Source organism: Phyllobates terribilis, unplaced genomic scaffold, assembly GCF_046119375.1.
Source record: "Phyllobates terribilis strain yellow unplaced genomic scaffold, ASM4611937v1 Scaffold_505__1_contigs__length_1300667, whole genome shotgun sequence".
Taxonomy (NCBI): Eukaryota; Metazoa; Chordata; class Amphibia; order Anura; family Dendrobatidae; genus Phyllobates; species Phyllobates terribilis.
The window spans coordinates 721,330-749,322 of NW_027363265.1; the positions used below are offsets into that span (position 1 = coordinate 721,330).

Here is a 27,993-nt window from a genome sequence, read left to right on the forward strand (position 1 = left end):
TTGCTACAATGCCTTTTCTGAAACGTTGTCTCCTTCTGCTGGAACACTGACTTCTTTCATTTAATGCCTGCAGACTATAAAAGAGAACCCAACCCAAAAAGTTTGGTTGATTAGTCTGTGGCATTCTGTTAAACTGTTGCTTATGGCGGTCTCTGTGAGCTTCTCAGCGACATTCAGCCAGCCAGGTATCCTGCCTGCAGTAGATGGAATGTGGCAATGGAACGCTGGCTGCGCGTGTCATAATAGGCTCTGAGCCTTTATATACCTGTGCACAGCAGCAGCCACCTTCAGTCTGCTGCTGGACAGCCAGCAGCAGCAGCAGCAGGAGAGGTATGTAATCAGGAGCCCTCCTGCTAAGGGTAGACAGCTGCTCGTTCCACCCCACCACCCGCCTTAATTGGTTCTCCTCCCTTCCAACGGTGTTGAGGCGGGTGGGAACAGCAGGGGGTGAAGGTGCTGTGTTTAAAGAGGTGGAGTTATGCAGATCTAAAACGCGTGGATTGCAGCAGCAGCAAGCCGAAAAGTGCAGGCATGTAAGGGATCTAGAGGTTGACAACATGTCTTCTTAACGGGAGTCCAGGAGCTCATCTCCACAAATGGACTTTTCAGAATCCTTGGGTGGCTCCGTAGTTTGAAACCAATTCTGGTTATCGCTTCTCGGCCTTTTGGCTAAGATCAAGTGTAGTATCTGTTCTTATCAGTTTAATATCTGATACATCCCCTATCTGGGGACCATATATTAAATGGATTTTTAGAACAGGGAGATGGAAAAAGAGCTTGCTCTGTCCACTCCACGCATTGACCTGGTATTGCAGTATCTCCAGGACCGGTGCACCCCTTCTTTAATGCAGTTTCTAAAATCAGAAAGAATTGAATTCAATGTTTTTTGTTCATTTTGCTTGTTTGTCGGATTTGGGGATGGACTCTTTGGCTTTGCTTTTCTTCTCCTCATTGGATTTTTCATGTTCAAAGTTGCAGAAGCCAGATTACAAGCTCATTTTGGTTCAACTTCAGCAACTGTGCATTGCATTGCCATGTAATGTGATGCAATGCTATCTTTCTAGCTCTCCCTTTTTACTTCCTTTTGGATAAACAGACATATTAGGCAAGCATTTTGGAGCTTTCACCTAAATAACTACAGGTGGTGAGATAAGCTGCACAATATAATTGACCTTTCAGTATATTGTTGCACACACACCATCTATTTAGCAAATGCCCTTGTTATCAACAGCAGCCTTTTAAACTCACCTGAGCTAACAGGTATGTGCGCTGGTTACTCTGCTGCGCTTAAAATTTCTTTTTTGGTTTGCTACAATGCCTTTTCTGAAACGTTGTCTCCTTCTGCTGGAACACTGACTTCTTTCATTTAATGCCTGCAGACTATAAAAGAGAACCCAACCCAAAAAGTTTGGTTGATTAGTCTGTGGCATTCTGTTAAACTGTTGCTTATGGCGGTCTCTGTGAGCTTCTCAGCGACATTCAGCCAGCCAGGTATCCTGCCTGCAGTAGATGGAATGTGGCAATGGAACGCTGGCTGCGCGTGTCATAATAGGCTCTGAGCCTTTATATACCTGTGCACAGCAGCAGCCACCTTCAGTCTGCTGCTGGACAGCCAGCAGCAGCAGCAGCAGGAGAGGTATGTAATCAGGAGCCCTCCTGCTAAGGGTAGACAGCTGCTCGTTCCACCCCACCCCCCGCCTTAATTGGTTCTCCTCCCTTCCAACGGTGTTGAGGCGGGTGGGAACAGCAGGGGGTGAAGGTGCTGTGTTTAAAGAGGTGGAGTTATGCAGATCTAAAACGCGTGGATTGCAGCAGCAGCAAGCCGAAAAGTGCAGGCATGTAAGGGATCTAGAGGTTGACAACATGTCCTCTTAACGGGAGTCCAGGAGCTCATCTCCACAAATGGACTTTTCAGGATCCTTGGGTGGCTCCGTAGTTTGAAACCAATTCTGGTTATCGCTTCTCGGCCTTTTGGCTAAGATCAAGTGTAGTATCTGTTCTTATCAGTTTAATATCTGATACGTCCCCTATCTGGGGACCATATATTAAATGGATTTTTAGAACAGGGAGATGGAAAAAGAGCTTGCTCTGTCCACTCCACGCATTGACCTGGTATTGCAGTATCTCCAGGACCGGTGCACCCCTTCTTTAATGCAGTTTCTAAAATCAGAAAGAATTGAATTCAATGTTTTTTGTTCATTTTGCTTGTTTGTCGGATTTGGGGATGGACTCTTTGGCTTTGCTTTTCTTCTCCTCATTGGATTTTTCATGTTCAAAGTTGCAGAAGCCAGATTACAAGCTCATTTTGGTTCAACTTCAGCAACTGTGCATTGCATTGCCATGTAATGTGATGCAATGCTATCTTTCTAGCTCTCCCTTTTTACTTCCTTTTGGATAAACAGACATATTAGGCAAGCATTTTGGAGCTTTCACCTAAATAACTACAGGTGGTGAGATAAGCTGCACAATATAATTGACCTTTCAGTATATTGTTGCACACACACCATCTATTTAGCAAATGCCCTTGTTATCAACAGCAGCCTTTTAAACTCACCTGAGCTAACAGGTATGTGCGCTGGTTACTCTGCTGCGCTTAAAATTTCTTTTTTGGTTTGCTACAATGCCTTTTCTGAAACGTTGTCTCCTTCTGCTGGAACACTGACTTCTTTCATTTAATGCCTGCAGACTATAAAAGAGAACCCAACCCAAAAAGTTTGGTTGATTAGTCTGTGGCATTCTGTTAAACTGTTGCTTATGGCGGTCTCTGTGAGCTTCTCAGCGACATTCAGCCAGCCAGGTATCCTGCCTGCAGTAGATGGAATGTGGCAATGGAACGCTGGCTGCGCGTGTCATAATAGGCTCTGAGCCTTTATATACCTGTGCACAGCAGCAGCCACCTTCAGTCTGCTGCTGGACAGCCAGCAGCAGCAGCAGCAGGAGAGGTATGTAATCAGGAGCCCTCCTGCTAAGGGTAGACAGCTGCTCGTTCCACCCCACCCCCCGCCTTAATTGGTTCTCCTCCCTTCCAACGGTGTTGAGGCGGGTGGGAACAGCAGGGGGTGAAGGTGCTGTGTTTAAAGAGGTGGAGTTATGCAGATCTAAAACGCGTGGATTGCAGCAGCAGCAAGCCGAAAAGTGCAGGCATGTAAGGGATCTAGAGGTTGACAACATGTCTTCTTAACGGGAGTCCAGGAGCTCATCTCCACAAATGGACTTTTCAGGATCCTTGGGTGGCTCCGTAGTTTGAAACCAATTCTGGTTATCGCTTCTCGGCCTTTTGGCTAAGATCAAGTGTAGTATCTGTTCTTATCAGTTTAATATCTGATACGTCCCCTATCTGGGGACCATATATTAAATGGATTTTTAGAACAGGGAGATGGAAAAAGAGCTTGCTCTGTCCACTCCACGCATTGACCTGGTATTGCAGTATCTCCAGGACCGGTGCACCCCTTCTTTAATGCAGTTTCTAAAATCAGAAAGAATTGAATTCAATGTTTTTTGTTCATTTTGCTTGTTTGTCGGATTTTGGGATGGACTCTTTGGCTTTGCTTTTCTTCTCCTCATTGGATTTTTCATGTTCAAAGTTGCAGAAGCCAGATTACAAGCTCATTTTGGTTCAACTTCAGCAACTGTGCATTGCATTGCCATGTAATGTGATGCAATGCTATCTTTCTAGCTCTCCCTTTTTACTTCCTTTTGGATAAACAGACATATTAGGCAAGCATTTTGGAGCTTTCACCTAAATAACTACAGGTGGTGAGATAAGCTGCACAATATAATTGACCTTTCAGTATATTGTTGCACACACACCATCTATTTAGCAAATGCCCTTGTTATCAACAGCAGCCTTTTAAACTCACCTGAGCTAACAGGTATGTGCGCTGGTTACTCTGCTGCGCTTAAAATTTCTTTTTTGGTTTGCTACAATGCCTTTTCTGAAACGTTGTCTCCTTCTGCTGGAACACTGACTTCTTTCATTTAATGCCTGCAGACTATAAAAGAGAACCCAACCCAAAAAGTTTGGTTGATTAGTCTGTGGCATTCTGTTAAACTGTTGCTTATGGCGGTCTCTGTGAGCTTCTCAGCGACATTCAGCCAGCCAGGTATCCTGCCTGCAGTAGATGGAATGTGGCAATGGAACGCTGGCTGCGCGTGTCATAATAGGCTCTGAGCCTTTATATACCTGTGCACAGCAGCAGCCACCTTCAGTCTGCTGCTGGACAGCCAGCAGCAGCAGCAGCAGGAGAGGTATGTAATCAGGAGCCCTCCTGCTAAGGGTAGACAGCTGCTCGTTCCACCCCACCCCCCGCCTTAATTGGTTCTCCTCCCTTCCAACGGTGTTGAGGCGGGTGGGAACAGCAGGGGGTGAAGGTGCTGTGTTTAAAGAGGTGGAGTTATGCAGATCTAAAACGCGTGGATTGCAGCAGCAGCAAGCCGAAAAGTGCAGGCATGTAAGGGATCTAGAGGTTGACAACATGTCTTCTTAACGGGAGTCCAGGAGCTCATCTCCACAAATGGACTTTTCAGGATCCTTGGGTGGCTCCGTAGTTTGAAACCAATTCTGGTTATCGCTTCTCGGCCTTTTGGCTAAGATCAAGTGTAGTATCTGTTCTTATCAGTTTAATATCTGATACGTCCCCTATCTGGGGACCATATATTAAATGGATTTTTAGAACAGGGAGATGGAAAAAGAGCTTGCTCTGTCCACTCCACGCATTGACCTGGTATTGCAGTATCTCCAGGACCGGTGCACCCCTTCTTTAATGCAGTTTCTAAAATCAGAAAGAATTGAATTCAATGTTTTTTGTTCATTTTGCTTGTTTGTCGGATTTTGGGATGGACTCTTTGGCTTTGCTTTTCTTCTCCTCATTGGATTTTTCATGTTCAAAGTTGCAGAAGCCAGATTACAAGCTCATTTTGGTTCAACTTCAGCAACTGTGCATTGCATTGCCATGTAATGTGATGCAATGCTATCTTTCTAGCTCTCCCTTTTTACTTCCTTTTGGATAAACAGACATATTAGGCAAGCATTTTGGAGCTTTCACCTAAATAACTACAGGTGGTGAGATAAGCTGCACAATATAATTGACCTTTCAGTATATTGTTGCACACACACCATCTATTTAGCAAATGCCCTTGTTATCAACAGCAGCCTTTTAAACTCACCTGAGCTAACAGGTATGTGCGCTGGTTACTCTGCTGCGCTTAAAATTTCTTTTTTGGTTTGCTACAATGCCTTTTCTGAAACGTTGTCTCCTTCTGCTGGAACACTGACTTCTTTCATTTAATGCCTGCAGACTATAAAAGAGAACCCAACCCAAAAAGTTTGGTTGATTAGTCTGTGGCATTCTGTTAAACTGTTGCTTATGGCGGTCTCTGTGAGCTTCTCAGCGACATTCAGCCAGCCAGGTATCCTGCCTGCAGTAGATGGAATGTGGCAATGGAACGCTGGCTGCGCATGTCATAATAGGCTCTGAGCCTTTATATACCTGTGCACAGCAGCAGCCACCTTCAGTCTGCTGCTGGACAGCCAGCAGCAGCAGCAGCAGGAGAGGTATGTAATCAGGAGCCCTCCTGCTAAGGGTAGACAGCTGCTCGTTCCACCCCACCCCCCGCCTTAATTGGTTCTCCTCCCTTCCAACGGTGTTGAGGCGGGTGGGAACAGCAGGGGGTGAAGGTGCTGTGTTTAAAGAGGTGGAGTTATGCAGATCTAAAACGCGTGGATTGCAGCAGCAGCAAGCCGAAAAGTGCAGGCATGTAAGGGATCTAGAGGTTGACAACATGTCTTCTTAACGGGAGTCCAGGAGCTCATCTCCACAAATGGACTTTTCAGGATCCTTGGGTGGCTCCGTAGTTTGAAACCAATTCTGGTTATCGCTTCTCGGCCTTTTGGCTAAGATCAAGTGTAGTATCTGTTCTTATCAGTTTAATATCTGATACGTCCCCTATCTGGGGACCATATATTAAATGGATTTTTAGAACAGGGAGATGGAAAAAGAGCTTGCTCTGTCCACTCCACGCATTGACCTGGTATTGCAGTATCTCCAGGACCGGTGCACCCCTTCTTTAATGCAGTTTCTAAAATCAGAAAGAATTGAATTCAATGTTTTTTGTTCATTTTGCTTGTTTGTCGGATTTGGGGATGGACTCTTTGGCTTTGCTTTTCTTCTCCTCATTGGATTTTTCATGTTCAAAGTTGCAGAAGCCAGATTACAAGCTCATTTTGGTTCAACTTCAGCAACTGTGCATTGCATTGCCATGTAATGTGATGCAATGCTATCTTTCTAGCTCTCCCTTTTTACTTCCTTTTGGATAAACAGACATATTAGGCAAGCATTTTGGAGCTTTCACCTAAATAACTACAGGTGGTGAGATAAGCTGCACAATATAATTGACCTTTCAGTATATTGTTGCACACACACCATCTATTCAGCAAATGCCCTTGTTATCAACAGCAGCCTTTTAAACTCACCTGAGCTAACAGGTATGTGCGCTGGTTACTCTGCTGCGCTTAAAATTTCTTTTTTGGTTTGCTACAATGCCTTTTCTGAAACGTTGTCTCCTTCTGCTGGAACACTGACTTCTTTCATTTAATGCCTGCAGACTATAAAAGAGAACCCAACCCAAAAAGTTTGGTTGATTAGTCTGTGGCATTCTGTTAAACTGTTGCTTATGGCGGTCTCTGTGAGCTTCTCAGCGACATTCAGCCAGCCAGGTATCCTGCCTGCAGTAGATGGAATGTGGCAATGGAACGCTGGCTGCGCGTGTCATAATAGGCTCTGAGCCTTTATATACCTGTGCACAGCAGCAGCCACCTTCAGTCTGCTGATGGACAGCCAGCAGCAGCAGCAGCAGGAGAGGTATGTAATCAGGAGCCCTCCTGCTAAGGGTAGACAGCTGCTCGTTCCACCCCACCCCCCGCCTTAATTGGTTCTCCTCCCTTCCAACGGTGTTGAGGCGGGTGGGAACAGCAGGGGGTGAAGGTGCTGTGTTTAAAGAGGTGGAGTTATGCAGATCTAAAACGCGTGGATTGCAGCAGCAGCAAGCCGAAAAGTGCAGGCATGTAAGGGATCTAGAGGTTGACAACATGTCTTCTTAACGGGAGTCCAGGAGCTCATCTCCACAAATGGACTTTTCAGGATCCTTGGGTGGCTCCGTAGTTTGAAACCAATTCTGGTTATCGCTTCTCGGCCTTTTGGCTAAGATCAAGTGTAGTATCTTTTGAAAAGGCAGTTTTGTCCTTGGGCTGCCCTAGTAAATTGATGCATATTACACACTGGTTTGGTGCACTTGTTAGTACGCCAGGTGGCTCATAGAGTTATCTGATGGAAAACATGGCCCTCCAGGATCGAAGTCACTAGGCTGGGTAAGTGTGAGGGCTTTGGAGCAATGTGCCCCAGGAGTAGGCGCCCTGGTGGGAGTCCAAGCTTACTGGGACTGGGAACCCCAGAAAGACTTGGCTTCGTAGCACGCCGCACCTTTGCCAATCATACTTTCTGAGCAACCCCCCCTATTCCTGGCCTCCGGGCTAGGAAGGGGAATTTTTATAAACCCGGTCGGAGGTCCGGTCAGCTTTGGGCTGAGAAACCAACACAGGCTCCAGCTCCACTAGGGTGGCAGCCTAGATGGAAGCGGGAGCACGAAAACGGCTCTTCTCCGGCTTCGGCTAGGGAGAGCATCGGAGATCCCTGACCCTCGCTGTGGCCTTCTGGCTCGGAGGGATGGGGATGGTTTATTGGGGACCCTCTCCTCCGGGAAGGGTCCACATGAATCCTCGCCTCGTGTGCTGTTTTGGTGTGACTTCGGTCACATTTTTCAGTGCCTTGGATGCAGCTTCAATCAAAAAATCTGTTCTTATCAGTTTAATATCTGATACGTCCCCTATCTGGGGACCATATATTAAATGGATTTTTAGAACAGGGAGATGGAAAAAGAGCTTGCTCTGTCCACTCCACGCATTGACCTGGTATTGCAGTATCTCCAGGACCGGTGCACCCCTTCTTTAATGCAGTTTCTAAAATCAGAAAGAATTGAATTCAATGTTTTTTGTTCATTTTGCTTGTTTGTCGGATTTGGGGATGGACTCTTTGGCTTTGCTTTTCTTCTCCTCATTGGATTTTTCATGTTCAAAGTTGCAGAAGCCAGATTACAAGCTCATTTTGGTTCAACTTCAGCAACTGTGCATTGCATTGCCATGTAATGTGATGCAATGCTATCTTTCTAGCTCTCCCTTTTTACTTCCTTTTGGATAAACAGACATATTAGGCAAGCATTTTGGAGCTTTCACCTAAATAACTACAGGTGGTGAGATAAGCTGCACAATATAATTGACCTTTCAGTATATTGTTGCACACACACCATCTATTTAGCAAATGCCCTTGTTATCAACAGCAGCCTTTTAAACTCACCTGAGCTAACAGGTATGTGCGCTGGTTACTCTGCTGCGCTTAAAATTTCTTTTTTGGTTTGCTACAATGCCTTTTCTGAAACGTTGTCTCCTTCTGCTGGAACACTGACTTCTTTCATTTAATGCCTGCAGACTATAAAAGAGAACCCAACCCAAAAAGTTTGGTTGATTAGTCTGTGGCATTCTGTTAAACTGTTGCTTATGGCGGTCTCTGTGAGCTTCTCAGCGACATTCAGCCAGCCAGGTATCCTGCCTGCAGTAGATGGAATGTGGCAATGGAACGCTGGCTGCGCGTGTCATAATAGGCTCTGAGCCTTTATATACCTGTGCACAGCAGCAGCCACCTTCAGTCTGCTGCTGGACAGCCAGCAGCAGCAGCAGCAGGAGAGGTATGTAATCAGGAGCCCTCCTGCTAAGGGTAGACAGCTGCTCGTTCCACCCCACCCCCCGCCTTAATTGGTTCTCCTCCCTTCCAACGGTGTTGAGGCGGGTGGGAACAGCAGGGGGTGAAGGTGCTGTGTTTAAAGAGGTGGAGTTATGCAGATCTAAAACGCGTGGATTGCAGCAGCAGCAAGCCGAAAAGTGCAGGCATGTAAGGGATCTAGAGGTTGACAACATGTCTTCTTAATGGGAGTCCAGGAGCTCATCTCCACAAATGGACTTTTCAGGATCCTTGGGTGGCTCCGTAGTTTGAAACCAATTCTGGTTATCGCTTCTCGGCCTTTTGGCTCAGATCTGTAATGGGTCTAGTCATTTGGCTGTCTGTGCGTTAACTCTTGGCCCTGTGGCATCGCCATTTTATGGCTTAAGCCACTTGCTGCTATAAGGAGTTGGCCAGTAGACACGACTAGCGATAATGGGACGCATTCGATACGCTGGGCCCGGTGAGGCTCGAGTGAAGTTTGGAATCCAGATTGATGTGGAAGAAGGCAAAGAAGGAATCTTTACCCTCAGCTTCGTGGTGAAGGAGATTTTGTTTGGACTCCTTGAAGTGAAGAAGGAAGAAATCTTGTGCCTCCAGCAATTCAAAAGCAAGTATAATCTTGTATTTACTTCTATGGCTGTTTGCAACAATTTCTATGATTGTTTGAAAAAGAATCTGGACAATCAATATTTGGATGGGCTGACTTTTGTCATCTTGTATTGCTCCAAAGAGGTACCTCTGACTGTTTTCATGTACAACCCACATGTGGACTTGGCTTTGATTTATGCCTTTCTAAATAGGCACTGCTATATTACCAAGGTGGCAGTAAAAGTCATGAATGAGGAGGAACTATGGACCGGTAAATATCGTTTCATGGTCAAGTTCCGGGAAAGTCCTGATGAACCAGGGGGTATACATTATCCTCCATCAAATTTTTCCATTGGGAGTGAGCGGGGTTACCTGTTCTTCCCCAATGCGCCCAGGTTTTGTCGTCATTGTAGGAGGTATGGCCATACTCAGGAAGCATGCGACATCAGACAGATTATTTGCAGGAAGTGCAATGAGGTGGGTCATTCTTCCAATAATTGCAAAAATTAAATAGTCTGTAATCTCTGCGGAGAGAAGGGGCATGCCTTCAGAGACTGTATATTCCATCCTGCTTCATATGCAGGGGCAGCGGGAAGGGGAAGGAGAAGAAATGAATCTCCTGCACCCACAGCTCCAACTCCGACTGCTCCAACTCCGACTGCTCCGATATCTACTCTGGCTTTCCTGGATGAGGAGGAGGCTCGGGTTGCTTTTCCAGAACTGGTTCGTGTGAATGTAAGAGGAAATATGGAGCTGGCACCTGAGCCACCGGTGCAGAGGGCCGCGTCTGTGGCTTCAGATGTCAGTGAGTCTGAGACAATAACTGATGATCGTATAGGCATGGAAGTGGCCCCGGTGGAGGATCTGGAGGCTGAAATTCCAGACATGATGGTTACATTGCAGGGGGAAGAGGAGTCTGATCTGACCAGAACACCGCATGTGGCCTGGAGCGATGTCGTTTCTGACCTTGAGGAGGAGGGAGGTCAGGGGGACTTTGACCCCCAGCGGCGGGATTATAGTTCAGATGAAGATGGAGGCGCTTCAGTGAAGAAAAAGAAGAAAACTGAACCATCCTTTTCCCCTTTAAGTGACTGCAGTGTGAGTCCAGCCCGGGTGTACCCTACTGCATCCGATCCCCAAGATGTGTCTTTTTTGGGGGAAGGCACAAACTACGATATCTGCACGTCCAGCGTCCTACCCCCAGAAGGGTTAGGATGATGTACAGGTGGGCATGTTGTCGTGACCTGCCACATCAAATTAATAGATGGGTGCCCAAGTTGCTCTCAGCATCTTGTCGCTAAATGTTAGGCTGATTAAATCTGAGTCGAGAAGAGTGGCAATTTTGGACTACTTGAGCAACTTGGATGCGGACGTATACTGTGTCCAGGAGTGTGGGATCTCCGATCCCTTAAGTGAAAATGCATGGCCTTTAGGTCAAAGTGTGTGGTCTGGTTCTGTATGTAATAAAAATTGTGGGGTAGGTGTTTTGGTGAAGGGTTATAGTGTTAAGATAGAAAGTTACATGGTGGTGGAGGCGGGGAGGTGTGTAATATGTAAGTTAAATTGTAGGGGGTGGAGGGTTAGGGTGGTAAATATGTATGCACCAATAGATAAAGGGGAGAGGCTGGAAATTTTTGAGAAATTATGTTTTTTTTTATCTGGCAAAATGCCAATAATTTTTGTTGGAGATTTCAATTGTGTGACGGAGGGGGATAAGATGGATGTTACAGGTAAAAGACTCAAGAGTCTTGTGGCGGATTTTTCCTTACAGGATGCTGCGGAAGTTTTTTTAGGTAATCCACCTCCTGCGACCTATAAGGCCGACAGGGGAGGCATAGAGTCTAGAATAGACCGTATCTTCTTTTCTTCACAAAATGTTATTTGTAGGAATTTCCAGCAGGAAGATGTTCCCTTCTCTGACCATGTGTGTTTGAGGGCACGTCTAGAAGGTAAGATTTCCTTTGTATATGGTGGTGGCGTGTGGAAACTTAATGTGCGTTTGCTGGAAGATAATAGGATCATGCGTGATTTTAGGCGAATGTATGTTAGGTGGAGGGATAAAAAAAGTGATTTCAGGAATGTGCTTGAGTGGTGGGACTGGATGAAGAGTGAGATTGTTTTTTTCTTTAGAAAAAGGGGCAGGAGGAAAGCAGCAATGAATAGAGCAAAATTTAATGATTTAAGCTCTAGACTGGAGTGGCTGAGGAAGTTAAGGATGATTGGAGTGGATGTGGATGTTTTGATGTGTCAAGTGAAAGAAGAGATTAAGAAATATATTGAGGGTAAAGGGAAAGAAATTATTTACCGTTCTAAGATTGAACATTTGGAGAAAAATGAGAAATGCACAAGGTTTTTTTTCAAAAAAGTTTTTGGGAAGAAAGTAGATATGGATGAGGTGGTGAATGGTGATGGGGTGTGTGTGAGTGGGAAGGATGTGATGCAGGAGGTGGTGTTGTTTTATTAGGAGTTGTATGGGGAAAAATGGGTTGATGATAGGATGTTGACTGATGCTTTGGGGTGTTTAGAAGGTTGTTTGGGTGAGGATGAACGTGAAATATTGGATGATGTAATTGTGTTGGATGAAGTTAAAAAAGTGGTGATGTCTGCGAGTAAGAATAAAACACCTGGGAAGGATGGACTGCCCGTGGAGTTATATGTTAAGGAATGGGACACGATGGGAAATGACTTATTGGAGGTGTGCCAGTATATGTTCACGGAGAATATGTTGAGTGAATCTATGAGAGATGGGGTGGTGGTTTTGGTTCATAAGAAAGGTGATAAAAAGGATTTGGGGAATTGGAGGCCAATCACCCTTTTGAATGCAGACTATAAGGTGTTTAGTAAATTGTTGGCTAGCCGGATGCGGGAAGTGATTGGCGGTGTGGTGGATGAAGATCAAGTGTGTGCAGTGCCTGGGAGAAGTATGACTGAAAATTTGATGTTGTTGCGTGATGTGATTGGGGATTGTATGAGTCGTAAGCAGAAATGTTTGTTGTTTTCGGTTGATTTTGAAAAAGCTTTTGACCGTGTGTCACATAGCTTTATGTTTAAGGTTTTGTCTAAGATGGGTTATTCCAGGAATTTTGTAAACTGTGTTAGGAGTTTGTATTGTAATGTTTCAAGTGAATTTTTGGTGAATGGGTGGTTGAGTGAGAAAGTGAGAATTAAATCAGGAGTGCGTCAGGGGTGCCCTATGTCCCCTTTTTTGTTTATTAGTGTGATTGAAGTGTTGATGTGTATGGTTAGGAAGGATAAGGTTATGAGAGGTGTGATTATTCCTAGGAGTAATGGAAAGGATGTGAGAATTCTAGGTTACATGGATGATGTAGTGATTGTGAGTGGGAATATGGCTGCGATAAGTAGGGCAAGGTTGATATTAAGTTTGTTTTGTAGTGTCTCAGCTTTTAAGGTCAATTGGACTAAGAGTTCCTTTAAATGTTTTGGTGAGAGGAATGTACGGATGGATGGTGTGAGGTGTGAGGATGGTGCAATAAAGGTGCTTGGGATTAAGTTTAATGATGATTTGAAAGGAAATGAGAGTTGGGAAGATTGTGGGGTGAGAGTGGTGCGCAAGTTGAATTTTTGGCGAATGAGAGAACTAACTCTGACTGGGAAAGTTCTGATTATTAAGGCGGTTATTTTGCCTATTTTGTTGTTTGTTGCGAATGTATATCCTGCTGCTTTTAAGAAAATTAGGAAAACTGAGAAATTCATCTTTAATTTTCTTTGGGGAAGTCGCATGGAGAAATTGAAACGGGAATATGTCTATAAGTTATGTGTAAATGGTGGTTTGGATTTTCCAAATATTGATTTCTTTTTAGGGATTAGTTACGTGAAAATGGTGGTGGTGGTTCTAGGGAAAAGTAATAAGTGTGCTTATATGATGAAGTATTCGGCTGGATGGATGCTTTATGGCTTAAAGTGGGTCAAAAGGGATGCTAGAGTGCCTGTTGCTTTTAAGTGTCCTGTATGGTATGGTTGTGTTGAGAAATTTGTAAGGAAGTATGATTTGTTGTCCGTTAACATGAGTGATTTTAGGCAAAAGAAGAAAGTCATTAGGATGGTGCGTGAGCGTGAGGTGGTATGTAATATCAATGGGTTGAGAGGGGAGGAAGTAACCGAGATGTGGAGAAAATTAAGTATAGATGGTGTGACTAACAGACAGAGAGATATCGCTTGGATGATATTGCATGACATTTTGCCTGTTAGAGATGTGCAAAAGAAGAAGGATTTAGTTAAATCTGAGGTATGCCCGAGGGATGGATGTGGTTTGAGAGAGCATGTTAGACATATGGTATGGGATTGTGATTTTGCATATGATGTATGGAAGGGTATAGGGGGACTTTGCAAGGAATTGGTGGGTGTAAAGTATGTTAATTGGAAACTTGCTATGTTTGGGATGGGTGCATGTAGTAGAATTAAGGATAGGATTTTATGGTTGTTGGTGGTGTGTGTAATTGAAAGTTTGTGGGATGCGAGGAATTTGTTAGTTTTTAAAAGGAAGAAAATGTCAGTTAATGAATGTTTGAGATTGATTCTGTCACGTATGTATGTAATATACCTCTGGGATCAGGAACGTGGAAGTATTATAGATGCTGAAGGGATCTGGAAGTTTAAAAAGTGGAGGTTTTTGGTAAAGTTTAATTAGTAGTGTATAATGTACCTGATGATAAGGTTTGGTTTTATTTTTGATTATATACCAAGTGTGATGAAAGGCTAAGTGTCAATGAAAGGCTTTTGTAAGTCGATTTGATTGAACTTATGCTCCGGCCTATCTGATTTGGTTAAAAAAAAAAAAAAATCTGTTCTTATCAGTTTAATATCTGATACGTCCCCTATCTGGGGACCATATATTAAATGGATTTTTAGAACAGGGAGATGGAAAAAGAGCTTGCTCTGTCCACTCCACGCATTGACCTGGTATTGCAGTATCTCCAGGACCGGTGCACCCCTTCTTTAATGCAGTTTCTAAAATCAGAAAGAATTGAATTCAATGTTTTTTGTTCATTTTGCTTGTTTGTCGGATTTGGGGATGGACTCTTTGGCTTTGCTTTTCTTCTCCTCATTGGATTTTTCATGTTCAAAGTTGCAGAAGCCAGATTACAAGCTCATTTTGGTTCAACTTCAGCAACTGTGCATTGCATTGCCATGTAATGTGATGCAATGCTATCTTTCTAGCTCTCCCTTTTTACTTCCTTTTGGATAAACAGACATATTAGGCAAGCATTTTGGAGCTTTCACCTAAATAACTACAGGTGGTGAGATAAGCTGCACAATATAATTGACCTTTCAGTATATTGTTGCACACACACCATCTATTTAGCAAATGCCCTTGTTATCAACAGCAGCCTTTTAAACTCACCTGAGCTAACAGGTATGTGCGCTGGTTACTCTGCTGCGCTTAAAATTTCTTTTTTGGTTTGCTACAATGCCTTTTCTGAAACGTTGTCTCCTTCTGCTGGAACACTGACTTCTTTCATTTAATGCCTGCAGACTATAAAAGAGAACCCAACCCAAAAAGTTTGGTTGATTAGTCTGTGGCATTCTGTTAAACTGTTGCTTATGGCGGTCTCTGTGAGCTTCTCAGCGACATTCAGCCAGCCAGGTATCCTGCCTGCAGTAGATGGAATGTGGCAATGGAACGCTGGCTGCGCGTGTCATAATAGGCTCTGAGCCTTTATATACCTGTGCACAGCAGCAGCCACCTTCAGTCTGCTGCTGGACAGCCAGCAGCAGCAGCAGCAGGAGAGGTATGTAATCAGGAGCCCTCCTGCTAAGGGTAGACAGCTGCTCGTTCCACCCCACCCCCCGCCTTAATTGGTTCTCCTCCCTTCCAACGGTGTTGAGGCGGGTGGGAACAGCAGGGGGTGAAGGTGCTGTGTTTAAAGAGGTGGAGTTATGCAGATCTAAAACGCGTGGATTGCAGCAGCAGCAAGCCGAAAAGTGCAGGCATGTAAGGGATCTAGAGGTTGACAACATGTCTTCTTAACGGGAGTCCAGGAGCTCATCTCCACAAATGGACTTTTCAGGATCCTTGGGTGGCTCCGTAGTTTGAAACCAATTCTGGTTATCGCTTCTCGGCCTTTTGGCTAAGATCAAGTGTAGTATCTGTTCTTATCAACTGGAGGGACTCAAGCCCGACTTGTGGAAGCCCAAAACTATCCACAAGCTAATCAGAGCCAAGGATGACGTGGAGAACATCACAGGACTTCACCAGGACACGCTGGAGACTGTGTGGACAAATGTGTCATCTGACAGGCTGACCAACGGGCACAAGAACTTGTCGTGGATGGCGATTCAGGGCGGACTGCCCGTCCGGTCATTCTTGCATGCCCGGAATCTGTGCAAGACCCGGTACTGCCCAAGGTGCCCCTTCGTGGAGGAAACATCTTTGCACACTTTTTGGGACTGCGGATTTGCACAGCGCCTATTGACTGCACTTGAGGACGACCTGAGGAACTCTGTCCCCAGGGCGAGCCTATCGCACCATTCTGTGCTTTACGGACTCTTCCCTGGGGTTCATACCGTCGGAGCCATCCAGGAGGCTTGGCGCCTTATGAACTGCTTCAAGGATGCCGTTTGGGTCGCCAGGAACCGGCTCATCTTGAGGAGGGAGAGGATGTCCATCCAGGACTGCCGCAGGCTGATCCACAGCCTGCTCAGAGACTATTCCATCATGGACGGTCCGGAGGACGAGGACGAGGACTAAACCCCTCCTCCCCCTCTCCCCTTATGTGTCTTGTCTTTCAATAAAGCTTCGGGCCTGTGATTTTCCCCTCCCCATCCCCTTTTTCCCAATCCCCATCCCTTATCACGGTTCGTCGTACTGTATTGATTGACATGCTTTTTCTTTCAGATTGAGTGTTTTGTGTAGCATAGGGGTGTGATGTGTCTAGTTAGTGCGTCGTATCCTCATGCTATGTAAATATGATGTAGAATTCTGTGTGTACTGGGCTGCGGCACTGTACACTGTCTGTTAACTTATTTTTTGTGCTAATAAAAGATATATTCAATCAAAAAAATCTGTTCTTATCAGTTTAATATCTGATACGTCCCCTATCTGGGGACCATATATTAAATGGATTTTTAGAACAGGGAGATGGAAAAAGAGCTTGCTCTGTCCACTCCACGCATTGACCTGGTATTGCAGTATCTCCAGGACCGGTGCACCCCTTCTTTAATGCAGTTTCTAAAATCAGAAAGAATTGAATTCAATGTTTTTTGTTCATTTTGCTTGTTTGTCGGATTTGGGGATGGACTCTTTGGCTTTGCTTTTCTTCTCCTCATTGGATTTTTCATGTTCAAAGTTGCAGAAGCCAGATTACAAGCTCATTTTGGTTCAACTTCAGCAACTGTGCATTGCATTGCCATGTAATGTGATGCAATGCTATCTTTCTAGCTCTCCCTTTTTACTTCCTTTTGGATAAACAGACATATTAGGCAAGCATTTTGGAGCTTTCACCTAAATAACTACAGGTGGTGAGATAAGCTGCACAATATAATTGACCTTTCAGTATATTGTTGCACACACACCATCTATTTAGCAAATGCCCTTGTTATCAACAGCAGCCTTTTAAACTCACCTGAGCTAACAGGTATGTGCGCTGGTTACTCTGCTGCGCTTAAAATTTCTTTTTTGGTTTGCTACAATGCCTTTTCTGAAACGTTGTCTCCTTCTGCTGGAACACTGACTTCTTTCATTTAATGCCTGCAGACTATAAAAGAGAACCCAACCCAAAAAGTTTGGTTGATTAGTCTGTGGCATTCTGTTAAACTGTTGCTTATGGCGGTCTCTGTGAGCTTCTCAGCGACATTCAGCCAGCCAGGTATCCTGCCTGCAGTAGATGGAATGTGGCAATGGAACGCTGGCTGCGCGTGTCATAATAGGCTCTGAGCCTTTATATACCTGTGCACAGCAGCAGCCACCTTCAGTCTGCTGCTGGACAGCCAGCAGCAGCAGCAGCAGGAGAGGTATGTAATCAGGAGCCCTCCTGCTAAGGGTAGACAGCTGCTCGTTCCACCCCACCCCCCGCCTTAATTGGTTCTCCTCCCTTCCAACGGTGTTGAGGCGGGTGGGAACAGCAGGGGGTGAAGGTGCTGTGTTTAAAGAGGTGGAGTTATGCAGATCTAAAACGCGTGGATTGCAGCAGCAGCAAGCCGAAAAGTGCAGGCATGTAAGGGATCTAGAGGTTGACAACATGTCTTCTTAACGGGAGTCCAGGAGCTCATCTCCACAAATGGACTTTTCAGGATCCTTGGGTGGCTCCGTAGTTTGAAACCAATTCTGGTTATCGCTTCTCGGCCTTTTGGCTAAGATCAAGTGTAGTATCTGTTCTTATCAACTGGAGGGACTCAAGCCCGACTTGTGGAAGCCCAAAACTATCCACAAGCTAATCAGAGCCAAGGATGACGTGGAGAACATCACAGGACTTCACCAGGACACGCTGGAGACTGTGTGGACAAATGTGTCGTCTGACAGGCTGACCAACGGGCACAAGGACTTGTCGTGGATGGCGATTCAGGGCGGACTGCCCGTCCGGTCATTCTTGCATGCCCGGAACCTGTGCAAGACCCGGTACTGCCCAAGGTGCCCCTTCGTGGAGGAAACATCTTTGCACACTTTTTGGGACTGCGGATTTGCACAGCGCCTATTGACTGCACTTGAGGACGACCTGAGGAACTCTGTCCCCAGGGCGAGCCTATCGCACCATTCTGTGCTTTACGGACTCTTCCCTGGGGTTCATACCGTCGGAGCCATCCAGGAGGCTTGGCGCCTTATGAACTGCTTCAAGGATGCCGTTTGGGTCGCCAGGAACCGGCTCATCTTGAGGAGGGAGAGGATGTCCATCCAGGACTGCCGCAGGCTGATCCACAGCCTGCTCAGAGACTATTCCATCATGGACGGTCCGGAGGACGAGGACGAGGACTAAACCCCTCCTCCCCCTCTCCCCTTATGTGTCTTGTCTTTCAATAAAGCTTCGGGCCTGTGATTTTCCCCTCCCCATCCCCTTTTTCCCAATCCCCATCCCTTATCACGGTTCGTCGTACTGTATTGATTGACATGCTTTTTCTTTCAGATTGAGTGTTTTGTGTAGCATAGGGGTGTGATGTGTCTAGTTAGTGCGTCGTATCCTCATGCTATGTAAATATGATGTAGAATTCTGTGTGTACTGGGCTGCGGCACTGTACACTGTCTGTTAACTTATTTTTTGTGCTAATAAAAGATATATTCAATCAAAAAAATCTGTTCTTATCAGTTTAATATCTGATACGTCCCCTATCTGGGGACCATATATTAAATGGATTTTTAGAACAGGGAGATGGAAAAAGAGCTTGCTCTGTCCACTCCACGCATTGACCTGGTATTGCAGTATCTCCAGGACCGGTGCACCCCTTCTTTAATGCAGTTTCTAAAATCAGAAAGAATTGAATTCAATGTTTTTTGTTCATTTTGCTTGTTTGTCGGATTTGGGGATGGACTCTTTGGCTTTGCTTTTCTTCTCCTCATTGGATTTTTCATGTTCAAAGTTGCAGAAGCCAGATTACAAGCTCATTTTGGTTCAACTTCAGCAACTGTGCATTGCATTGCCATGTAATGTGATGCAATGCTATCTTTCTAGCTCTCCCTTTTTACTTCCTTTTGGATAAACAGACATATTAGGCAAGCATTTTGGAGCTTTCACCTAAATAACTACAGGTGGTGAGATAAGCTGCACAATATAATTGACCTTTCAGTATATTGTTGCACACACACCATCTATTTAGCAAATGCCCTTGTTATCAACAGCAGCCTTTTAAACTCACCTGAGCTAACAGGTATGTGCGCTGGTTACTCTGCTGCGCTTAAAATTTCTTTTTTGGTTTGCTACAATGCCTTTTCTGAAACGTTGTCTCCTTCTGCTGGAACACTGACTTCTTTCATTTAATGCCTGCAGACTATAAAAGAGAACCCAACCCAAAAAGTTTGGTTGATTAGTCTGTGGCATTCTGTTAAACTGTTGCTTATGGCGGTCTCTGTGAGCTTCTCAGCGACATTCAGCCAGCCAGGTATCCTGCCTGCAGTAGATGGAATGTGGCAATGGAACGCTGGCTGCGCGTGTCATAATAGGCTCTGAGCCTTTATATACCTGTGCACAGCAGCAGCCACCTTCAGTCTGCTGCTGGACAGCCAGCAGCAGCAGCAGCAGGAGAGGTATGTAATCAGGAGCCCTCCTGCTAAGGGTAGACAGCTGCTCGTTCCACCCCACCCCCCGCCTTAATTGGTTCTCCTCCCTTCCAAGGGTGTTGAGGCGGGTGGGAACAGCAGGGGGTGAAGGTGCTGTGTTTAAAGAGGTGGAGTTATGCAGATCTAAAACGCGTGGATTGCAGCAGCAGCAAGCCGAAAAGTGCAGGCATGTAAGGGATCTACAGGTTGACAACATGTCTTCTTAACGGGAGTCCAGGAGCTCATCTCCACAAATGGACTTTTCAGGATCCTTGGGTGGCTCCGTAGTTTGAAACCAATTCTGGTTATCGCTTCTCGGCCTTTTGGCTAAGATCAAGTGTAGTATCTGTTCTTATCAGTTTAATATCTGATACGTCCCCTATCTGGGGACCATATATTAAATGGATTTTTAGAACAGGGAGATGGAAAAAGAGCTTGCTCTGTCCACTCCACGCATTGACCTGGTATTGCAGTATCTCCAGGACCGGTGCACCCCTTCTTTAATGCAGTTTCTAAAATCAGAAAGAATTGAATTCAATGTTTTTTGTTCATTTTGCTTGTTTGTCGGATTTGGGGATGGACTCTTTGGCTTTGCTTTTCTTCTCCTCATTGGATTTTTCATGTTCAAAGTTGCAGAAGCCAGATTACAAGCTCATTTTGGTTCAACTTCAGCAACTGTGCATTGCATTGCCATGTAATGTGATGCAATGCTATCTTTCTAGCTCTCCCTTTTTACTTCCTTTTGGATAAACAGACATATTAGGCAAGCATTTTGGAGCTTTCACCTAAATAACTACAGGTGGTGAGATAAGCTGCACAATATAATTGACCTTTCAGTATATTGTTGCACACACACCATCTATTTAGCAAATGCCCTTGTTATCAACAGCAGCCTTTTAAACTCACCTGAGCTAACAGGTATGTGCGCTGGTTACTCTGCTGCGCTTAAAATTTCTTTTTTGGTTTGCTACAATGCCTTTTCTGAAACGTTGTCTCCTTCTGCTGGAACACTGACTTCTTTCATTTAATGCCTGCAGACTATAAAAGAGAACCCAACCCAAAAAGTTTGGTTGATTAGTCTGTGGCATTCTGTTAAACTGTTGCTTATGGCGGTCTCTGTGAGCTTCTCAGCGACATTCAGCCAGCCAGGTATCCTGCCTGCAGTAGATGGAATGTGGCAATGGAACGCTGGCTGCGCGTGTCATAATAGGCTCTGAGCCTTTATATACCTGTGCACAGCAGCAGCCACCTTCAGTCTGCTGCTGGACAGCCAGCAGCAGCAGCAGCAGGAGAGGTATGTAATCAGGAGCCCTCCTGCTAAGGGTAGACAGCTGCTCGTTCCACCCCACCCCCCGCCTTAATTGGTTCTCCTCCCTTCCAAGGGTGTTGAGGCGGGTGGGAACAGCAGGGGGTGAAGGTGCTGTGTTTAAAGAGGTGGAGTTATGCAGATCTAAAACGCGTGGATTGCAGCAGCAGCAAGCCGAAAAGTGCAGGCATGTAAGGGATCTAGAGGTTGACAACATGTCTTCTTAACGGGAGTCCAGGAGCTCATCTCCACAAATGGACTTTTCAGGATCCTTGGGTGGCTCCGTAGTTTGAAACCAATTCTGGTTATCGCTTCTCGGCCTTTTGGCTAAGATCAAGTGTAGTATCTGTTCTTATCAGTTTAATATCTGATACGTCCCCTATCTGGGGACCATATATTAAATGGATTTTTAGAACAGGGAGATGGAAAAAGAGCTTGCTCTGTCCACTCCACGCATTGACCTGGTATTGCAGTATCTCCAGGACCGGTGCACCCCTTCTTTAATGCAGTTTCTAAAATCAGAAAGAATTGAATTCAATGTTTTTTGTTCATTTTGCTTGTTTGTCGGATTTGGGGATGGACTCTTTGGCTTTGCTTTTCTTCTCCTCATTGGATTTTTCATGTTCAAAGTTGCAGAAGCCAGATTACAAGCTCATTTTGGTTCAACTTCAGCAACTGTGCATTGCATTGCCATGTAATGTGATGCAATGCTATCTTTCTAGCTCTCCCTTTTTACTTCCTTTTGGATAAACAGACATATTAGGCAAGCATTTTGGAGCTTTCACCTAAATAACTACAGGTGGTGAGATAAGCTGCACAATATAATTGACCTTTCAGTATATTGTTGCACACACACCATCTATTTAGCAAATGCCCTTGTTATCAACAGCAGCCTTTTAAACTCACCTGAGCTAACAGGTATGTGCGCTGGTTACTCTGCTGCGCTTAAAATTTCTTTTTTGGTTTGCTACAATGCCTTTTCTGAAACGTTGTCTCCTTCTGCTGGAACACTGACTTCTTTCATTTAATGCCTGCAGACTATAAAAGAGAACCCAACCCAAAAAGTTTGGTTGATTAGTCTGTGGCATTCTGTTAAACTGTTGCTTATGGCGGTCTCTGTGAGCTTCTCAGCGACATTCAGCCAGCCAGGTATCCTGCCTGCAGTAGATGGAATGTGGCAATGGAACGCTGGCTGCGCGTGTCATAATAGGCTCTGAGCCTTTATATACCTGTGCACAGCAGCAGCCACCTTCAGTCTGCTGCTGGACAGCCAGCAGCAGCAGCAGCAGGAGAGGTATGTAATCAGGAGCCCTCCTGCTAAGGGTAGACAGCTGCTCGTTCCACCCCACCCCCCGCCTTAATTGGTTCTCCTCCCTTCCAACGGTGTTGAGGCGGGTGGGAACAGCAGGGGGTGAAGGTGCTGTGTTTAAAGAGGTGGAGTTATGCAGATCTAAAACGCGTGGATTGCAGCAGCAGCAAGCCGAAAAGTGCAGGCATGTAAGGGATCTAGAGGTTGACAACATGTCTTCTTAACGGGAGTCCAGGAGCTCATCTCCACAAATGGACTTTTCAGGATCCTTGGGTGGCTCCGTAGTTTGAAACCAATTCTGGTTATCGCTTCTCGGCCTTTTGGCTAAGATCAAGTGTAGTATCTGTTCTTATCAGTTTAATATCTGATACGTCCCCTATCTGGGGACCATATATTAAATGGATTTTTAGAACAGGGAGATGGAAAAAGAGCTTGCTCTGTCCACTCCACGCATTGACCTGGTATTGCAGTATCTCCAGGACCGGTGCACCCCTTCTTTAATGCAGTTTCTAAAATCAGAAAGAATTGAATTCAATGTTTTTTGTTCATTTTGCTTGTTTGTCGGATTTGGGGATGGACTCTTTGGCTTTGCTTTTCTTCTCCTCATTGGATTTTTCATGTTCAAAGTTGCAGAAGCCAGATTACAAGCTCATTTTGGTTCAACTTCAGCAACTGTGCATTGCATTGCCATGTAATGTGATGCAATGCTATCTTTCTAGCTCTCCCTTTTTACTTCCTTTTGGATAAACAGACATATTAGGCAAGCATTTTGGAGCTTTCACCTAAATAACTACAGGTGGTGAGATAAGCTGCACAATATAATTGACCTTTCAGTATATTGTTGCACACACACCATCTATTTAGCAAATGCCCTTGTTATCAACAGCAGCCTTTTAAACTCACCTGAGCTAACAGGTATGTGCGCTGGTTACTCTGCTGCGCTTAAAATTTCTTTTTTGGTTTGCTACAATGCCTTTTCTGAAACGTTGTCTCCTTCTGCTGGAACACTGACTTCTTTCATTTAATGCCTGCAGACTATAAAAGAGAACCCAACCCAAAAAGTTTGGTTGATTAGTCTGTGGCATTCTGTTAAACTGTTGCTTATGGCGGTCTCTGTGAGCTTCTCAGCGACATTCAGCCAGCCAGGTATCCTGCCTGCAGTAGATGGAATGTGGCAATGGAACGCTGGCTGCGCGTGTCATAATAGGCTCTGAGCCTTTATATACCTGTGCACAGCAGCAGCCACCTTCAGTTTGCTGCTGGACAGCCAGCAGCAGCAGCAGCAGGAGAGGTATGTAATCAGGAGCCCTCCTGCTAAGGGTAGACAGCTGCTCGTTCCACCACACCCCCCGCCTTAATTGGTTCTCCTCCCTTCCAACGGTGTTGAGGCGGGTGGGAACAGCAGGGGGTGAAGGTGCTGTGTTTAAAGAGGTGGAGTTATGCAGATCTAAAACGCGTGGATTGCAGCAGCAGCAAGCCGAAAAGTGCAGGCATGTAAGGGATCTAGAGGTTGACAACATGTCTTCTTAACGGGAGTCCAGGAGCTCATCTCCACAAATGGACTTTTCAGGATCCTTGGGTGGCTCCGTAGTTTGAAACCAATTCTGGTTATCGCTTCTCGGCCTTTTGGCTAAGATCAAGTGTAGTATCTGTTCTTATCAGTTTAATATCTGATACGTCCCCTATCTGGGGACCATATATTAAATGGATTTTTAGAACAGGGAGATGGAAAAAGAGCTTGCTCTGTCCACTCCACGCATTGACCTGGTATTGCAGTATCTCCAGGACCGGTGCACCCCTTCTTTAATGCAGTTTCTAAAATCAGAAAGAATTGAATTCAATGTTTTTTGTTCATTTTGCTTGTTTGTCGGATTTGGGGATGGACTCTTTGGCTTTGCTTTTCTTCTCCTCATTGGATTTTTCATGTTCAAAGTTGCAGAAGCCAGATTACAAGCTCATTTTGGTTCAACTTCAGCAACTGTGCATTGCATTGCCATGTAATGTGATGCAATGCTATCTTTCTAGCTCTCCCTTTTTACTTCCTTTTGGATAAACAGACATATTAGGCAAGCATTTTGGAGCTTTCACCTAAATAACTACAGGTGGTGAGATAAGCTGCACAATATAATTGACCTTTCAGTATATTGTTGCACACACACCATCTATTTAGCAAATGCCCTTGTTATCAACAGCAGCCTTTTAAACTCACCTGAGCTAACAGGTATGTGCGCTGGTTACTCTGCTGCACTTAAAATTTCTTTTTTGGTTTGCTACAATGCCTTTTCTGAAACGTTGTCTCCTTCTGCTGGAACACTGACTTCTTTCATTTAATGCCTGCAGACTATAAAAGAGAACCCAACCCAAAATGTTTGGTTGATTAGTCTGTGGCATTCTGTTAAACTGTTGCTTATGGCGGTCTCTGTGAGCTTCTCAGCGACATTCAGCCAGCCAGGTATCCTGCCTGCAGTAGATGGAATGTGGCAATGGAACGCTGGCTGCGCGTGTCATAATAGGCTCTGAGCCTTTATATACCTGTGCACAGCAGCAGCCACCTTCAGTCTGCTGCTGGACAGCCAGCAGCAGCAGCAGCAGGAGAGGTATGTAATCAGGAGCCCTCCTGCTAAGGGTAGACAGCTGCTCGTTCCACCCCACCCCCCGCCTTAATTGGTTCTCCTCCCTTCCAACGGTGTTGAGGCGGGTGGGAACAGCAGGGGGTGAAGGTGCTGTGTTTAAAGAGGTGGAGTTATGCAGATCTAAAATGCGTGGATTGCAGCAGCAGCAAGCCGAAAAGTGCAGGCATGTAAGGGATCTACAGGTTGACAACATGTCTTCTTAACGGGAGTCCAGGAGCTCATCTCCACAAATGGACTTTTCAGGATCCTTGGGTGGCTCCGTAGTTTGAAACCAATTCTGGTTATCGCTTCTCGGCCTTTTGGCTAAGATCAAGTGTAGTATCTGTTCTTATCAGTTTAATATCTGATACGTCCCCTGTCTGGGGACCATATATTAAATGGATTTTTAGAACAGGGAGATGGAAAAAGAGCTTGCTCTGTCCACTCCACGCATTGACCTAGTATTGCAGTATCTCCAGGACCGGTGCACCCCTTCTTTAATGCAGTTTCTAAAATCAGAAAGAATTGAATTCAATGTTTTTTGTTCATTTTGCTTGTTTGTCGGATTTGGGGATGGACTCTTTGGCTTTGCTTTTCTTCTCCTCATTGGATTTTTCATGTTCAAAGTTGCAGAAGCCAGATTACAAGCTCATTTTGGTTCAACTTCAGCAACTGTGCATTGCATTGCCATGTAATGTGATGCAATGCTATCTTTCTGGCTCTCCCTTTTTACTTCCTTTTGGATAAACAGACATATTAGGCAAGCATTTTGGAGCTTTCACCTAAATAACTACAGGTGGTGAGATAAGCTGCACAATATAATTGACCTTTCAGTATATTGTTGCACACACACCATCTATTTAGCAAATGCCCTTGTTATCAACAGCAGCCTTTTAAACTCACCTGAGCTAACAGGTATGTGCGCTGGTTACTCTGCTGCGCTTAAAATTTCTTTTTTGGTTTGCTACAATGCCTTTTCTGAAACGTTGTCTCCTTCTGCTGGAACACTGACTTCTTTCATTTAATGCCTGCAGACTATAAAAGAGAACCCAACCCAAAAAGTTTGGTTGATTAGTCTGTGGCATTCTGTTAAACTGTTGCTTATGGCGGTCTCTGTGAGCTTCTCAGCGACATTCAGCCAGCCAGGTATCCTGCCTGCAGTAGATGGAATGTGGCAATGGAACGCTGGCTGCGCGTGTCATAATAGGCTCTGAGCCTTTATATACCTGTGCACAGCAGCAGCCACCTTCAGTCTGCTGCTGGACAGCCAGCAGCAGCAGCAGCAGGAGAGGTATGTAATCAGGAGCCCTCCTGCTAAGGGTAGACAGCTGCTCGTTCCACCCCACCCCCCGCCTTAATTGGTTCTCCTCCCTTCCAACGGTGTTGAGGCGGGTGGGAACAGCAGGGGGTGAAGGTGCTGTGTTTAAAGAGGTGGAGTTATGCAGATCTAAAACGCGTGGATTGCAGCAGCAGCAAGCCGAAAAGTGCAGGCATGTAAGGGATCTAGAGGTTGACAACATGTCTTCTTAACGGGAGTCCAGGAGCTCATCTCCACAAATGGACTTTTCAGGATCCTTGGGTGGCTCCATAGTTTGAAACCAATTCTGGTTATCGCTTCTCGGCCTTTTGGCTAAGATCAAGTGTAGTATCTGTTCTTATCAGTTTAATATCTGATACGTCCCCTATCTGGGGACCATATATTAAATGGATTTTTAGAACAGGGAGATGGAAAAAGAGCTTGCTCTGTCCACTCCACGCATTGACCTGGTATTGCAGTATCTCCAGGACCGGTGCACCCCTTCTTTAATGCAGTTTCTAAAATCAGAAAGAATTGAATTCAATGTTTTTTGTTCATTTTGCTTGTTTGTCGGATTTGGGGATGGACTCTTTGGCTTTGCTTTTCTTCTCCTCATTGGATTTTTCATGTTCAAAGTTGCAGAAGCCAGATTACAAGCTCATTTTGGTTCAACTTCAGCAACTGTGCATTGCATTGCCATGTAATGTGATGCAATGCTATCTTTCTAGCTCTCCCTTTTTACTTCCTTTTGGATAAACAGACATATTAGGCAAGCATTTTGGAGCTTTCACCTAAATAACTACAGGTGGTGAGATAAGCTGCACAATATAATTGACCTTTCAGTATATTGTTGCACACACACCATCTATTTAGCAAATGCCCTTGTTATCAACAGCAGCCTTTTAAACTCACCTGAGCTAACAGGTATGTGCGCTGGTTACTCTGCTGCGCTTAAAATTTCTTTTTTGGTTTGCTACAATGCCTTTTCTGAAACGTTGTCTCCTTCTGCTGGAACACTGACTTCTTTCATTTAATGCCTGCAGACTATAAAAGAGAACCCAACCCAAAAAGTTTGGTTGATTAGTCTGTGGCATTCTGTTAAACTGTTGCTTATGGCGGTCTCTGTGAGCTTCTCAGCGACATTCAGCCAGCCAGGTATCCTGCCTGCAGTAGATGGAATGTGGCAATGGAATGCTGGCTGCGCGTGTCATAATAGGCTCTGAGCCTTTATATACCTGTGCACAGCAGCAGCCACCTTCAGTCTGCTGCTGGACAGCCAGCAGCAGCAGCAGCAGGAGAGGTATGTAATCAGGAGCCCTCCTGCTAAGGGTAGACAGCTGCTCGTTCCACCCCACCCCCCGCCTTAATTGGTTCTCCTCCCTTCCAACGGTGTTGAGGCGGGTGGGAACAGCAGGGGGTGAAGGTGCTGTGTTTAAAGAGGTGGAGTTATGCAGATCTAAAACTCGTGGATTGCAGCAGCAGCAAGCCGAAAAGTGCAGGCATGTAAGGGATCTAGAGGTTGACAACATGTCTTCTTAACGGGAGTCCAGGAGCTCATCTCCACAAATGGACTTTTCAGGATCCTTGGGTGGCTCCGTAGTTTGAAACCAATTCTGGTTATCGCTTCTCGGCCTTTTGGCTGCGATCGTATGACTGTACCTTGATTGGTGCGAGTCTCCTGGAGGAATCCGGACCCTTTTGTGGAGGATTTTCTGCTTTTTCCTGTGGTATTCCATACCGACAGAATCCAAGATGTCTTTTGTGAAGAACACCATCCGTTTGTCCGTGGATCCATCTGACCAGAACAAGAACAACGTGGTTTTCATTGTCCAAGACATCGTTGAAG

General features: G+C 45.2%; 14 non-coding genes and 4 pseudogenes across 14 annotated transcripts; all 18 read left to right on the plus strand.

Moving 5' to 3' along the window:
- Positions 1-649: 649 nt before the first annotated feature.
- On the plus strand, positions 650-840 carry LOC141231313 (U2 spliceosomal RNA). Its single transcript, XR_012297725.1, has one exon. It is a non-coding gene; the product is annotated as a U2 spliceosomal RNA (small nuclear RNA).
- A 1,115-nt stretch (positions 841-1,955) lies between these two features.
- LOC141231071 (U2 spliceosomal RNA) lies at positions 1,956-2,146 on the plus strand. The gene has a single exon (XR_012297485.1). It is a non-coding gene; the product is annotated as a U2 spliceosomal RNA (small nuclear RNA).
- A 1,115-nt stretch (positions 2,147-3,261) lies between these two features.
- Positions 3,262-3,452, plus strand: LOC141231072 (U2 spliceosomal RNA). The gene has a single exon (XR_012297486.1). It is a non-coding gene; the product is annotated as a U2 spliceosomal RNA (small nuclear RNA).
- A 1,115-nt stretch (positions 3,453-4,567) lies between these two features.
- Positions 4,568-4,758, plus strand: LOC141231073 (U2 spliceosomal RNA). The gene has a single exon (XR_012297487.1). It is a non-coding gene; the product is annotated as a U2 spliceosomal RNA (small nuclear RNA).
- A 1,115-nt stretch (positions 4,759-5,873) lies between these two features.
- On the plus strand, positions 5,874-6,064 carry LOC141231075 (U2 spliceosomal RNA). Its single transcript, XR_012297489.1, has one exon. It is a non-coding gene; the product is annotated as a U2 spliceosomal RNA (small nuclear RNA).
- Positions 6,065-7,179: 1,115 nt separating this feature from the next.
- On the plus strand, positions 7,180-7,295 carry LOC141231492 (U2 spliceosomal RNA; annotated as a pseudogene).
- A 523-nt stretch (positions 7,296-7,818) lies between these two features.
- On the plus strand, positions 7,819-8,000 carry LOC141231382 (U2 spliceosomal RNA). The gene has a single exon (XR_012297793.1). It is a non-coding gene; the product is annotated as a U2 spliceosomal RNA (small nuclear RNA).
- A 6,192-nt stretch (positions 8,001-14,192) lies between these two features.
- Positions 14,193-14,373, plus strand: LOC141231422 (U2 spliceosomal RNA; annotated as a pseudogene).
- A 1,115-nt stretch (positions 14,374-15,488) lies between these two features.
- Positions 15,489-15,582, plus strand: LOC141231479 (U2 spliceosomal RNA; annotated as a pseudogene).
- Positions 15,583-16,400: 818 nt separating this feature from the next.
- LOC141231390 (U2 spliceosomal RNA) lies at positions 16,401-16,594 on the plus strand. Its single transcript, XR_012297801.1, has one exon. It is a non-coding gene; the product is annotated as a U2 spliceosomal RNA (small nuclear RNA).
- Positions 16,595-17,709: 1,115 nt separating this feature from the next.
- LOC141231481 (U2 spliceosomal RNA) lies at positions 17,710-17,803 on the plus strand (annotated as a pseudogene).
- Positions 17,804-18,621: 818 nt separating this feature from the next.
- Positions 18,622-18,815, plus strand: LOC141231392 (U2 spliceosomal RNA). The gene has a single exon (XR_012297802.1). It is a non-coding gene; the product is annotated as a U2 spliceosomal RNA (small nuclear RNA).
- A 1,115-nt stretch (positions 18,816-19,930) lies between these two features.
- On the plus strand, positions 19,931-20,121 carry LOC141231076 (U2 spliceosomal RNA). Its single transcript, XR_012297490.1, has one exon. It is a non-coding gene; the product is annotated as a U2 spliceosomal RNA (small nuclear RNA).
- A 1,115-nt stretch (positions 20,122-21,236) lies between these two features.
- On the plus strand, positions 21,237-21,427 carry LOC141231077 (U2 spliceosomal RNA). The gene has a single exon (XR_012297491.1). It is a non-coding gene; the product is annotated as a U2 spliceosomal RNA (small nuclear RNA).
- A 1,115-nt stretch (positions 21,428-22,542) lies between these two features.
- Positions 22,543-22,733, plus strand: LOC141231078 (U2 spliceosomal RNA). Its single transcript, XR_012297492.1, has one exon. It is a non-coding gene; the product is annotated as a U2 spliceosomal RNA (small nuclear RNA).
- Positions 22,734-23,848: 1,115 nt separating this feature from the next.
- On the plus strand, positions 23,849-24,039 carry LOC141231080 (U2 spliceosomal RNA). Its single transcript, XR_012297493.1, has one exon. It is a non-coding gene; the product is annotated as a U2 spliceosomal RNA (small nuclear RNA).
- A 1,115-nt stretch (positions 24,040-25,154) lies between these two features.
- LOC141231369 (U2 spliceosomal RNA) lies at positions 25,155-25,345 on the plus strand. The gene has a single exon (XR_012297780.1). It is a non-coding gene; the product is annotated as a U2 spliceosomal RNA (small nuclear RNA).
- A 1,115-nt stretch (positions 25,346-26,460) lies between these two features.
- Positions 26,461-26,651, plus strand: LOC141231081 (U2 spliceosomal RNA). Its single transcript, XR_012297494.1, has one exon. It is a non-coding gene; the product is annotated as a U2 spliceosomal RNA (small nuclear RNA).
- The last annotated feature ends 1,342 nt before the right edge of the window (positions 26,652-27,993 follow it).